This window comes from Bos taurus, chromosome Y (genome assembly GCF_002263795.3).
Source record: "Bos taurus isolate L1 Dominette 01449 registration number 42190680 breed Hereford chromosome Y, ARS-UCD2.0, whole genome shotgun sequence".
Classification (NCBI taxonomy): Eukaryota; Metazoa; Chordata; class Mammalia; order Artiodactyla; family Bovidae; genus Bos; species Bos taurus.
The window spans coordinates 14,322,585-14,335,899 of record NC_082638.1 but is presented as its reverse complement, the minus strand read 5'-3'; positions in this window follow the sequence as shown (position 1 = coordinate 14,335,899).

The following is a 13,315-nucleotide window of genomic DNA, read 5'->3' as shown; positions in this document are numbered from 1 at the left end:
TGCCCTTGGGCAACCCTCCCCGCCTCCAACACAAAACGCACCTCCCTGCGTGTCCATCTTGGTCCCTCCACTCAACCTCGGTGGTTTCTGCCTCTGGCCAAGGCCCCCAACAAACAACCCTGAGTCGAAATTGGCTCCCTGTCCCCGAACGACGGCGAGTCCTCCCCTTGTTCAACCCCCCGGGAAACACTGCTGCGCCCTCACCTCAAGCGCTGCATAAAAGCAGGCTGGGTCCCGCCCTTTCTGAGGCGCCCGTGTAAACTCCTGAGCCCCGTCTCGGTCACTGAACGTAACCAGTCGAGGTCCTGCCCTAGTGCGGGCCCCTAGCACAGTCTCCCGACCCCACCTCTCGGCCCCTGCAGTCACGCGGGCGTTCCTGGGACTTTGCATAGTCGAGTCCCGGGAACATAATCCTGAGCGCGCGTCTCAGGCCCTGCCCCGAAGCAGGCTGGGTCCTTCCCACGATCAAGCCCCGAGAAGCATTCCTGAGCCCACATCGGGTTCCCTGCCCTCAATCAGGCTAGGTCCTGCCCTTGGACCGACCCCCGGCAAACACTCCTGAGCCGGCGTCGGTCGCTCCCCTCAACTGGCCGGTGCCCGGCGCGTCTTCCGGACCCTAACAAGCACTCCGGAGCCAACCCCTCGGTCCCTGCACGGGACGAGGCTAGGTCCCGCTCGGCGTCAGTCCCCCGACAGACCCTCCTGAGCTTGCCTCGCGGCCACGGCACGCACCTCGCCTGGCGCCTCCCCTGGTGCACGGCGCCGTCCAACGCCCCCGAGCCAACATCTCCTTCCCTGCACCGGTCGCGGCTGCGGGAAGCACTTGCTGAAGACACCGGCAAATGCGCCTGTGCCTACCCCTCGGGCGCTGCGCTGAACCAGTCGAGGTCCTGCCCTTGGGAGCAACCTCAACACGTCCTCCTGAGGCCACCTCTCGCTCTCTGCCCTGAAGCCGTGTGCGTGCTGCCCACGGTCAGACCTCGAGAAACCCTCCTGAGGGCGCATCTCGGTCCCTGCACAGAGACAGGATGGGCCGTGCCCGCGTTCAATCACCCGGGGAACACTGCTGAGCCCGCATCTTGGTCCCCGCGCTGAACCTGTCCGGGATCCTACCCCCAGGAAATACTCCTGAAGCTGCATCTCGGTCCCTGTCCTGAACTGGTCTAGGTCTGGCCTTTGTTTGATTCGCCCAGCACAGACTCCTGAGCCCCCATCTCTGTGCCTGCCCTGAAGGAGGCTGGGTCCCGCCCACGGCCCGGCGACGACAAACACTCCTGAGCCCACCGCCCCGGGCCTGCACTGAACCAGGCTGGCTCCTTCCTGTCCGTGGGCAAGACCCTGACAAACACTCCTGAGCCCACCGCCCGATGCCTGCACTGAAGCAGGCTGGCTCCTGCCTTCGTTCAAGCACCTGGCAAAGACACCACCGGGAGCCTCCAGCTCGCTCCCTACCCGCCCACTTCGCTGTGTCCCGCCCTTGGTCCCTCGCCGGGACAAAGCCCTGATCCCGCAGTTCACTCCGGGCACTGAACCCGCCTCGGGGGCTTGGCGTGCTTCAAGACCCCGAGAAACACATCGGGCTCGGCGCACGGAAGAAGCAGTCTAGAGCTTGCCCTTCTTGGACTCCCGCGACACACGCGCCTGAGCCCACAGCTGCGTGCCCGCCCTGAACTCGGATGGATGCTGCCCTTGGGCAACCCTCCCCGCCTCCAACACAAAACGCACCTCCCTGCGTGTCCATCTTGGTCCCTCCACTCAACCTCGGTGGTTTCTGCCTCTGGCCAAGGCCCCCAACAAACAATCCTGAGTCGAAATTGGCTCCCTGTCCCCGAACGACGGTGAGTCCTCCCCTTGTTCAACCCCCCGGGAAACACTGCTGCGCCCTCACCTCAAGCGCTGCATAAAAGCAGGCTGGGTCCCGCCCTTTCTGAGGCGCCCGTGTAAACTCCTGAGCCCCGTCTCGGTCACTGAACGTAACCAGTCGAGGTCCTGCCCTTGTGCGGGCCCCTAGCACAGTCTCCCGACCCCACCTCTCGGCCCCTGCAGTCACGCGGGCGTTCCTGGGACTTTGCATAGTCGAGTCCCGGGAACATAATCCTGAGCGCGCGTCTCAGGCCCTGCCCCGAAGCAGGCTGGGTCCTTCCCACGATCAAGCCCCGAGAAGCATTCCTGAGCCCACATCGGGTTCCCTGCCCTCAATCAGGCTAGGTCCTGCCCTTGGACCGACCCCCGGCAAACACTCCTGAGCCGGCGTCGGTCGCTCCCCTCAACTGGCCGGTGCCCGGCGCGTCTTCCGGACCCTAACAAGCACTCCGGAGCCAACCCCTCGGTCCCTGCACGGGACGAGGCTAGGTCCCGCTCGGCGTCAGTCCCCCGACAGACCCTCCTGAGCTTGCCTCGCGGCCACGGCACGCACCTCGCCTGGGGCCTCCCCTGGTGCACGGCGCCGTCCAACGCCGCCGAGCCAACATCTCCTTCCCTGCACCGGTCGCGGCTGCGGGTAGCACTTGCTGAAGACACCGGCAAATGCGCCTGTGCCTACCCCTCGGGCGCTGCGCTGAACCAGTCGAGGTCCTGCCCTTGGGAGCAACCTCAACACGACCTCCTGAGGCCACCTCTCGCTCTCTGCCCTGAAGCCGTGTGCGTGCTGCCCACGGTCAGACCTCGAGAAACCCTCCTGAGGGCGCATCTCGGTCCCTGCACAGAGACAGGATGGGCCGTGCCCTCGTTCAATCACCCGGGGAACACTGCTGAGCCCGCATCTTGGTCCCCGCGCTGAACCTGTCCGGGATCCTACCCCCAGGAAATACTCCTGAAGCTGCATCTCGGTCCCTGTCCTGAACTGGTCTAGGTCTGGCCTTTGTTTGATTCGCCCAGCACAGACTCCTGAGCCCCCATCTCTGTGCCTGCCCTGAAGGAGGCTGGGTCCCGCCCACGGCCCGGCGACGACAAACACTCCTGAGCCCACCGCCCCGGGCCTGCACTGAACCAGGCTGGCTCCTTCCTGTCCGTGGGCAAGACCCTGACAAACACTCCTGAGCCCACCGCCCGATGCCTGCACTGAAGCAGGCTGGCTCCTGCCTTCGTTCAAGCACCTGGCAAAGACACCACCGGGAGCCTCCAGCTCGCTCCCTTCCCGCCCACTTCGCTGTGTCCCGCCCTTGGTCCCTCGCCGGGACAAAGCCCTGATCCCGCAGTTCACTCCCGGCACTGAACCCGCCTCGGGGGCTTGGCGTGCTTCAAGGCCCCGAGAAACACATCGGGCTCGGCGCACGGAAGAAGCAGTCTAGAGCTTGCCCTTCTTGGACTCCCGCGACACACGCGCCTGAGCCCACAGCTGCGTGCCCGCCCTGAACTCGGATGGATGCTGCCCTTGGGCAACCCTCCCCGCCTCCAACACAAAACGCACCTCCCTGCGTGTCCATCTTGGTCCCTCCACTCAACCTCGGTGGTTTCTGCCTCTGGCCAAGGCCCCCAACAAACAATCCTGAGTCGAAATTGGCTCCCTGTCCCCGAACGACGGTGAGTCCTCCCCTTGTTCAACCCCCCGGGAAACACTGCTGCGCCCTCACCTCAAGCGCTGCATAAAAGCAGGCTGGGTCCCGCCCTTTCTGAGGCGCCCGTGTAAACTCCTGAGCCCCGTCTCGGTCACTGAACGTAACCAGTCGAGGTCCTGCCCTTGTGCGGGCCCCTAGCACAGTCTCCCGACCCCACCTCTCGGCCCCTGCAGTCACGCGGGCGTTCCTGGGACTTTGCATAGTCGAGTCCCGGGAACATAATCCTGAGCGCGCGTCTCAGGCCCTGCCCCGAAGCAGGCTGGGTCCTTCCCACGATCAAGCCCCGAGAAGCATTCCTGAGCCCACATCGGGTTCCCTGCCCTCAATCAGGCTAGGTCCTGCCCTTGGACCGACCCCCGGCAAACACTCCTGAGCCGGCGTCGGTCGCTCCCCTCAACTGGCCGGTGCCCGGCGCGTCTTCCGGACCCTAACAAGCACTCCGGAGCCAACCCCTCGGTCCCTGCACGGGACGAGGCTAGGTCCCGCTCGGCGTCAGTCCCCCGACAGACCCTCCTGAGCTTGCCTCGCGGCCACGGCACGCACCTCGCCTGGGGCCTCCCCTGGTGCACGGCGCCGTCCAACGCCGCCGAGCCAACATCTCCTTCCCTGCACCGGTCGCGGCTGCGGGTAGCACTTGCTGAAGACACCGGCAAATGCGCCTGTGCCTACCCCTCGGGCGCTGCGCTGAACCAGTCGAGGTCCTGCCCTTGGGAGCAACCTCAACACGACCTCCTGAGGCCACCTCTCGCTCTCTGCCCTGAAGCCGTGTGCGTGCTGCCCACGGTCAGACCTCGAGAAACCCTCCTGAGGGCGCATCTCGGTCCCTGCACAGAGACAGGATGGGCCGTGCCCTCGTTCAATCACCCGGGGAACACTGCTGAGCCCGCATCTTGGTCCCCGCGCTGAACCTGTCCGGGATCCTACCCCCAGGAAATACTCCTGAAGCTGCATCTCGGTCCCTGTCCTGAACTGGTCTAGGTCTGGCCTTTGTTTGATTCGCCCAGCACAGACTCCTGAGCCCCCATCTCTGTGCCTGCCCTGAAGGAGGCTGGGTCCCGCCCACGGCCCGGCGACGACAAACTCTCCTGAGCCCACCGCCCCGGGCCTGCACTGAACCAGGCTGGCTCCTTCCTGTCCGTGGGCAAGACCCTGACAAACACTCCTGAGCCCACCGCCCGATGCCTGCACTGAAGCAGGCTGGCTCCTGCCTTCGTTCAAGCACCTGGCAAAGACACCACCGGGAGCCTCCAGCTCGCTCCCTACCCGCCCACTTCGCTGTGTCCCGCCCTTGGTCCCTCGCCGGGACAAAGCCCTGATCCCGCAGTTCACTCCGGGCACTGAACCCGCCTCGGGGGCTTGGCGTGCTTCAAGACCCCGAGAAACACATCGGGCTCGGCGCACGGAAGAAGCAGTCTAGAGCTTGCCCTTCTTGGACTCCCGCGACACACGCGCCTGAGCCCACAGCTGCGTGCCCGCCCTGAACTCGGATGGATGCTGCCCTTGGGCAACCCTCCCCGCCTCCAACACAAAACGCACCTCCCTGCGTGTCCATCTTGGTCCCTCCACTCAACCTCGGTGGTTTCTGCCTCTGGCCAAGGCCCCCAACAAACAATCCTGAGTCGAAATTGGCTCCCTGTCCCCGAACGACGGCGAGTCCTCCCCTTGTTCAACCCCCCGGGAAACACTGCTGCGCCCTCACCTCAAGCGCTGCATAAAAGCAGGCTGGGTCCCGCCCTTTCTGAGGCGCCCGTGTAAACTCCTGAGCCCCGTCTCGGTCACTGAACGTAACCAGTCGAGGTCCTGCCCTTGTGCGGGCCCCTAGCACAGTCTCCCGACCCCACCTCTCGGCCCCTGCAGTCACGCGGGCGTTCCTGGGACTTTGCATAGTCGAGTCCCGGGAACATAATCCTGAGCGCGCGTCTCAGGCCCTGCCCCGAAGCAGGCTGGGTCCTTCCCACGATCAAGCCCCGAGAAGCATTCCTGAGCCCACATCGGGTTCCCTGCCCTCAATCAGGCTAGGTCCTGCCCTTGGACCGACCCCCGGCAAACACTCCTGAGCCGGCGTCGGTCGCTCCCCTCAACTGGCCGGTGCCCGGCGCGTCTTCCGGACCCTAACAAGCACTCCGGAGCCAACCCCTCGGTCCCTGCACGGGACGAGGCTAGGTCCCGCTCGGCGTCAGTCCCCCTACAGACCCTCCTGAGCTTGCCTCGCGGCCACGGCACGCACCTCGCCTGGGGCCTCCCCTGGTGCACGGCGCCGTCCAACGCCGCCGAGCCAACATCTCCTTCCCTGCACCGGTCGCGGCTGCGGGTAGCACTTGCTGAAGACACCGGCAAATGCGCCTGTGCCTACCCCTCGGGCGCTGCGCTGAACCAGTCGAGGTCCTGCCCTTGGGAGCAACCTCAACACGACCTCCTGAGGCCACCTCTCGCTCTCTGCCCTGAAGCCGTGTGCGTGCTGCCCACGGTCAGACCTCGAGAAACCCTCCTGAGGGCGCATCTCGGTCCCTGCACAGAGACAGGATGGGCCGTGCCCTCGTTCAATCACCCGGGGAACACTGCTGAGCCCGCATCTTGGTCCCCGCGCTGAACCTGTCCGGGATCCTACCCCCAGGAAATACTCCTGAAGCTGCATCTCGGTCCCTGTCCTGAACTGGTCTAGGTCTGGCCTTTGTTTGATTCGCCCAGCACAGACTCCTGAGCCCCCATCTCTGTGCCTGCCCTGAAGGAGGCTGGGTCCCGCCCACGGCCCGGCGACGACAAACACTCCTGAGCCCACCGCCCCGGGCCTGCACTGAACCAGGCTGGCTCCTTCCTGTCCGTGGGCAAGACCCTGACAAACACTCCTGAGCCCACCGCCCGATGCCTGCACTGAAGCAGGCTGGCTCCTGCCTTCGTTCAAGCACCTGGCAAAGACACCACCGGGAGCCTCCAGCTCGCTCCCTTCCCGCCCACTTCGCTGTGTCCCGCCCTTGGTCCCTCGCCGGGACAAAGCCCTGATCCCGCAGTTCACTCCCGGCACTGAACCCGCCTCGGGGGCTTGGCGTGCTTCAAGGCCCCGAGAAACACATCGGGCTCGGCGCACGGAAGAAGCAGTCTAGAGCTTGCCCTTCTTGGACTCCCGCGACACACGCGCCTGAGCCCACAGCTGCGTGCCCGCCCTGAACTCGGATGGATGCTGCCCTTGGGCAACCCTCCCCGCCTCCAACACAAAACGCACCTCCCTGCGTGTCCATCTTGGTCCCTCCACTCAACCTCGGTGGTTTCTGCCTCTGGCCAAGGCCCCCAACAAACAATCCTGAGTCGAAATTGGCTCCCTGTCCCCGAACGACGGTGAGTCCTCCCCTTGTTCAACCCCCCGGGAAACACTGCTGCGCCCTCACCTCAAGCGCTGCATAAAAGCAGGCTGGGTCCCGCCCTTTCTGAGGCGCCCGTGTAAACTCCTGAGCCCCGTCTCGGTCACTGAACGTAACCAGTCGAGGTCCTGCCCTTGTGCGGGCCCCTAGCACAGTCTCCCGACCCCACCTCTCGGCCCCTGCAGTCACGCGGGCGTTCCTGGGACTTTGCATAGTCGAGTCCCGGGAACATAATCCTGAGCGCGCGTCTCAGGCCCTGCCCCGAAGCAGGCTGGGTCCTTCCCACGATCAAGCCCCGAGAAGCATTCCTGAGCCCACATCGGGTTCCCTGCCCTCAATCAGGCTAGGTCCTGCCCTTGGACCGACCCCCGGCAAACACTCCTGAGCCGGCGTCGGTCGCTCCCCTCAACTGGCCGGTGCCCGGCGCGTCTTCCGGACCCTAACAAGCACTCCGGAGCCAACCCCTCGGTCCCTGCACGGGACGAGGCTAGGTCCCGCTCGGCGTCAGTCCCCCGACAGACCCTCCTGAGCTTGCCTCGCGGCCACGGCACGCACCTCGCCTGGGGCCTCCCCTGGTGCACGGCGCCGTCCAACGCCGCCGAGCCAACATCTCCTTCCCTGCACCGGTCGCGGCTGCGGGTAGCACTTGCTGAAGACACCGGCAAATGCGCCTGTGCCTACCCCTCGGGCGCTGCGCTGAACCAGTCGAGGTCCTGCCCTTGGGAGCAACCTCAACACGACCTCCTGAGGCCACCTCTCGCTCTCTGCCCTGAAGCCGTGTGCGTGCTGCCCAGGGTCAGACCTCGAGAAACCCTCCTGAGGGCGCATCTCGGTCCCTGCACAGAGACAGGATGGGCCGTGCCCTCGTTCAATCACCCGGGGAACACTGCTGAGCCCGCATCTTGGTCCCCGCGCTGAACCTGTCCGGGATCCTACCCCCAGGAAATACTCCTGAAGCTGCATCTCGGTCCCTGTCCTGAACTGGTCTAGGTCTGGCCTTTGTTTGATTCGCCCAGCACAGACTCCTGAGCCCCCATCTCTGTGCCTGCCCTGAAGGAGGCTGGGTCCCGCCCACGGCCCGGCGACGACAAACACTCCTGAGCCCACCGCCCCGGGCCTGCACTGAACCAGGCTGGCTCCTTCCTGTCCGTGGGCAAGACCCTGACAAACACTCCTGAGCCCACCGCCCGATGCCTGCACTGAAGCAGGCTGGCTCCTGCCTTCGTTCAAGCACCTGGCAAAGACACCACCGGGAGCCTCCAGCTCGCTCCCTTCCCGCCCACTTCGCTGTGTCCCGCCCTTGGTCCCTCGCCGGGACAAAGCCCTGATCCCGCAGTTCACTCCGGGCACTGAACCCGCCTCGGGGGCTTGGCGTGCTTCAAGGCCCCGAGAAACACATCGGGCTCGGCGCACGGAAGAAGCAGTCTAGAGCTTGCCCTTCTTGGACTCCCGCGACACACGCGCCTGAGCCCACAGCTGCGTGCCCGCCCTGAACTCGGATGGATGCTGCCCTTGGGCAACCCTCCCCGCCTCCAACACAAAACGCACCTCCCTGCGTGTCCATCTTGGTCCCTCCACTCAACCTCGGTGGTTTCTGCCTCTGGCCAAGGCCCCCAACAAACAATCCTGAATCGAAATTGGCTCCCTGTCCCCGAACGACGGTGAGTCCTCCCCTTGTTCAACCCCCCGGGAAACACTGCTGCGCCCTCACCTCAAGCGCTGCATAAAAGCAGGCTGGGTCCCGCCCTTTCTGAGGCGCCCGTGTAAACTCCTGAGCCCCGTCTCGGTCACTGAACGTAACCAGTCGAGGTCCTGCCCTTGTGCGGGCCCCTAGCACAGTCTCCCGACCCCACCTCTCGGCCCCTGCAGTCACGCGGGCGTTCCTGGGACTTTGCATAGTCGAGTCCCGGGAACATAATCCTGAGCGCGCGTCTCAGGCCCTGCCCCGAAGCAGGCTGGGTCCTTCCCACGATCAAGCCCCGAGAAGCATTCCTGAGCCCACATCGGGTTCCCTGCCCTCAATCAGGCTAGGTCCTGCCCTTGGACCGACCCCCGGCAAACACTCCTGAGCCGGCGTCGGTCGCTCCCCTCAACTGGCCGGTGCCCGGCGCGTCTTCCGGACCCTAACAAGCACTCCGGAGCCAACCCCTCGGTCCCTGCACGGGACGAGGCTAGGTCCCGCTCGGCGTCAGTCCCCCGACAGACCCTCCTGAGCTTGCCTCGCGGCCACGGCACGCACCTCGCCTGGGGCCTCCCCTGGTGCACGGCGCCGTCCAACGCCGCCGAGCCAACATCTCCTTCCCTGCACCGGTCGCGGCTGCGGGTAGCACTTGCTGAAGACACCGGCAAATGCGCCTGTGCCTACCCCTCGGGCGCTGCGCTGAACCAGTCGAGGTCCTGCCCTTGGGAGCAACCTCAACACGACCTCCTGAGGCCACCTCTCGCTCTCTGCCCTGAAGCCGTGTGCGTGCTGCCCACGGTCAGACCTCGAGAAACCCTCCTGAGGGCGCATCTCGGTCCCTGCACAGAGACAGGATGGGCCGTGCCCGCGTTCAATCACCCGGGGAACACTGCTGAGCCCGCATCTTGGTCCCCGCGCTGAACCTGTCCGGGATCCTACCCCCAGGAAATACTCCTGAAGCTGCATCTCGGTCCCTGTCCTGAACTGGTCTAGGTCTGGCCTTTGTTTGATTCGCCCAGCACAGACTCCTGAGCCCCCATCTCTGTGCCTGCCCTGAAGGAGGCTGGGTCCCGCCCACGGCCCGGCGACGACAAACACTCCTGAGCCCACCGCCCCGGGCCTGCACTGAACCAGGCTGGCTCCTTCCTGTCCGTGGGCAAGACCCTGACAAACACTCCTGAGCCCACCGCCCGATGCCTGCACTGAAGCAGGCTGGCTCCTGCCTTCGTTCAAGCACCTGGCAAAGACACCACCGGGAGCCTCCAGCTCGCTCCCTTCCCGCCCACTTCGCTGTGTCCCGCCCTTGGTCCCTCGCCGGGACAAAGCCCTGATCCCGCAGTTCACTCCGGGCACTGAACCCGCCTCGGGGGCTTGGCGTGCTTCAAGGCCCCGAGAAACACATCGGGCTCGGCGCACGGAAGAAGCAGTCTAGAGCTTGCCCTTCTTGGACTCCCGCGACACACGCGCCTGAGCCCACAGCTGCGTGCCCGCCCTGAACTCGGATGGATGCTGCCCTTGGGCAACCCTCCCCGCCTCCAACACAAAACGCACCTCCCTGCGTGTCCATCTTGGTCCCTCCACTCAACCTCGGTGGTTTCTGCCTCTGGCCAAGGCCCCCAACAAACAATCCTGAATCGAAATTGGCTCCCTGTCCCCGAACGACGGTGAGTCCTCCCCTTGTTCAACCCCCCGGGAAACACTGCTGCGCCCTCACCTCAAGCGCTGCATAAAAGCAGGCTGGGTCCCGCCCTTTCTGAGGCGCCCGTGTAAACTCCTGAGCCCCGTCTCGGTCACTGAACGTAACCAGTCGAGGTCCTGCCCTTGTGCGGGCCCCTAGCACAGTCTCCCGACCCCACCTCTCGGCCCCTGCAGTCACGCGGGCGTTCCTGGGACTTTGCATAGTCGAGTCCCGGGAACATAATCCTGAGCGCGCGTCTCAGGCCCTGCCCCGAAGCAGGCTGGGTCCTTCCCACGATCAAGCCCCGAGAAGCATTCCTGAGCCCACATCGGGTTCCCTGCCCTCAATCAGGCTAGGTCCTGCCCTTGGACCGACCCCCGGCAAACACTCCTGAGCCGGCGTCGGTCGCTCCCCTCAACTGGCCGGTGCCCGGCGCGTCTTCCGGACCCTAACAAGCACTCCGGAGCCAACCCCTCGGTCCCTGCACGGGACGAGGCTAGGTCCCGCTCGGCGTCAGTCCCCCGACAGACCCTCCTGAGCTTGCCTCGCGGCCACGGCACGCACCTCGCCTGGGGCCTCCCCTGGTGCACGGCGCCGTCCAACGCCGCCGAGCCAACATCTCCTTCCCTGCACCGGTCGCGGCTGCGGGTAGCACTTGCTGAAGACACCGGCAAATGCGCCTGTGCCTACCCCTCGGGCGCTGCGCTGAACCAGTCGAGGTCCTGCCCTTGGGAGCAACCTCAACACGACCTCCTGAGGCCACCTCTCGCTCTCTGCCCTGAAGCCGTGTGCGTGCTGCCCACGGTCAGACCTCGAGAAACCCTCCTGAGGGCGCATCTCGGTCCCTGCACAGAGACAGGATGGGCCGTGCCCTCGTTCAATCACCCGGGGAACACTGCTGAGCCCGCATCTTGGTCCCCGCGCTGAACCTGTCCGGGATCCTACCCCCAGGAAATACTCCTGAAGCTGCATCTCGGTCCCTGTCCTGAACTGGTCTAGGTCTGGCCTTTGTTTGATTCGCCCAGCACAGACTCCTGAGCCCCCATCTCTGTGCCTGCCCTGAAGGAGGCTGGGTCCCGCCCACGGCCCGGCGACGACAAACACTCCTGAGCCCACCGCCACGGGCCTGCACTGAACCAGGCTGGCTCCTTCCTGTCCGTGGGCAAGACCCTGACAAACACTCCTGAGCCCACCGCCCGATGCCTGCACTGAAGCAGGCTGGCTCCTGCCTTCGTTCAAGCACCTGGCAAAGACACCACCGGGAGCCTCCAGCTCGCTCCCTACCCGCCCACTTCGCTGTGTCCCGCCCTTGGTCCCTCGCCGGGACAAAGCCCTGATCCCGCAGTTCACTCCGGGCACTGAACCCGCCTCGGGGGCTTGGCGTGCTTCAAGACCCCGAGAAACACATCGGGCTCGGCGCACGGAAGAAGCAGTCTAGAGCTTGCCCTTCTTGGACTCCCGCGACACACGCGCCTGAGCCCACAGCTGCGTGCCCGCCCTGAACTCGGATGGATGCTGCCCTTGGGCAACCCTCCCCCCCTCCAACACAAAACGCACCTCACTGCGTGTCCATCTTGGTCCCTCCACTCAACCTCGGTGGTTTCTGCCTCTGGCCAAGGCCCCCAACAAACAATCCTGAGTCGAAATTGGCTCCCTGTCCCCGAACGATGGTGAGTCCTCCCCTTGTTCAAACCCTCGTTAAACACTGCTGCGCCCTCACCTCAAGCGCTGCATAAAAGCAGGCTGGGTCCCGCCCTTTCTGAGGCGCCCGTGTAAACTCCTGAGCCCCGTCTCGGTCACTGAACGTAACCAGTCGAGGTCCTGCCCTTGTGCGGGCCCCTAGCACAGTCTCCCAACCCCAGCTCTCAGCCCCTGCAGTCACGCGGGCGTTCCTGGGACTTTGCATAGTCGAGTCCCGGGAACATAATCCTGAGCGCGCGTCTCAGGCCCTGCCCCGAAGCAGGCTGGGTCCTTCCCACGATCAAGCCCCGAGAAGCATTCCTGAGCCCACATCGGGTTCCCTGCCCTCAATCAGGCTAGGTCCTGCCCTTGGACCGACCCCCGGCAAACACTCCTGAGCCGGCGTCGGTCGCTCCCCTCAACTGGCCGGTGCCCGGCGCGTCTTCCGGACCCTAACAAGCACTCCGGAGCCAACCCCTCGGTCACTGCACGGGACGAGGCTAGGTCCCGCTCGGCGTCAGTCCCCCGACAGACCCTCCTGAGCTTGCCTCGCGGCCACGGCACGCACCTCGCCTGGGGCCTCCCCTGGTGCACGGCGCCGTCCAACGCCGCCGAGCCAACATCTCCTTCCCTGCACCGGTCGCGGCTGCGGGTAGCACTTGCTGAAGACACCGGCAAATGCGCCTGTGCCTACCCCTCGGGCGCTGCGCTGAACCAGTCGAGGTCCTGCCCTTGGGAGCAACCTCAACACGACCTCCTGAGGCCACCTCTCGCTCTCTGCCCTGAAGCCGTGTGCGTGCTGCCCACGGTCAGACCTCGAGAAACCCTCCTGAGGGCGCATCTCGGTCCCTGCACAGAGACAGGATGGGCCGTGCCCTCGTTCAATCACCCGGGGAACACTGCTGAGCCCGCATCTTGGTCCCCGCGCTGAACCTGTCCGGGATCCTACCCCCAGGAAATACTCCTGAAGCTGCATCTCGGTCCCTGTCCTGAACTGGTCTAGGTCTGGCCTTTGTTTGATTCGCCCAGCACAGACTCCTGAGCCCCCATCTCTGTGCCTGCCCTGAAGGAGGCTGGGTCCCGCCCACGGCCCGGCGACGACAAACACTCCTGAGCCCACCGCCCCGGGCCTGCACTGAACCAGGCTGGCTCCTTCCTGTCCGTGGGCAAGACCCTGACAAACACTCCTGAGCCCACCGCCCGATGCCTGCACTGAAGCAGGCTGGCTCCTGCCTTCGTTCAAGCACCTGGCAAAGACACCACCGGGAGCCTCCAGCTCGCTCCCTTCCCGCCCACTTCGCTGTGTCCCGCCCTTGGTCCCTCGCCGGGACAAAGCCCTGATCCCGCAGTTCACTCCGGGCAC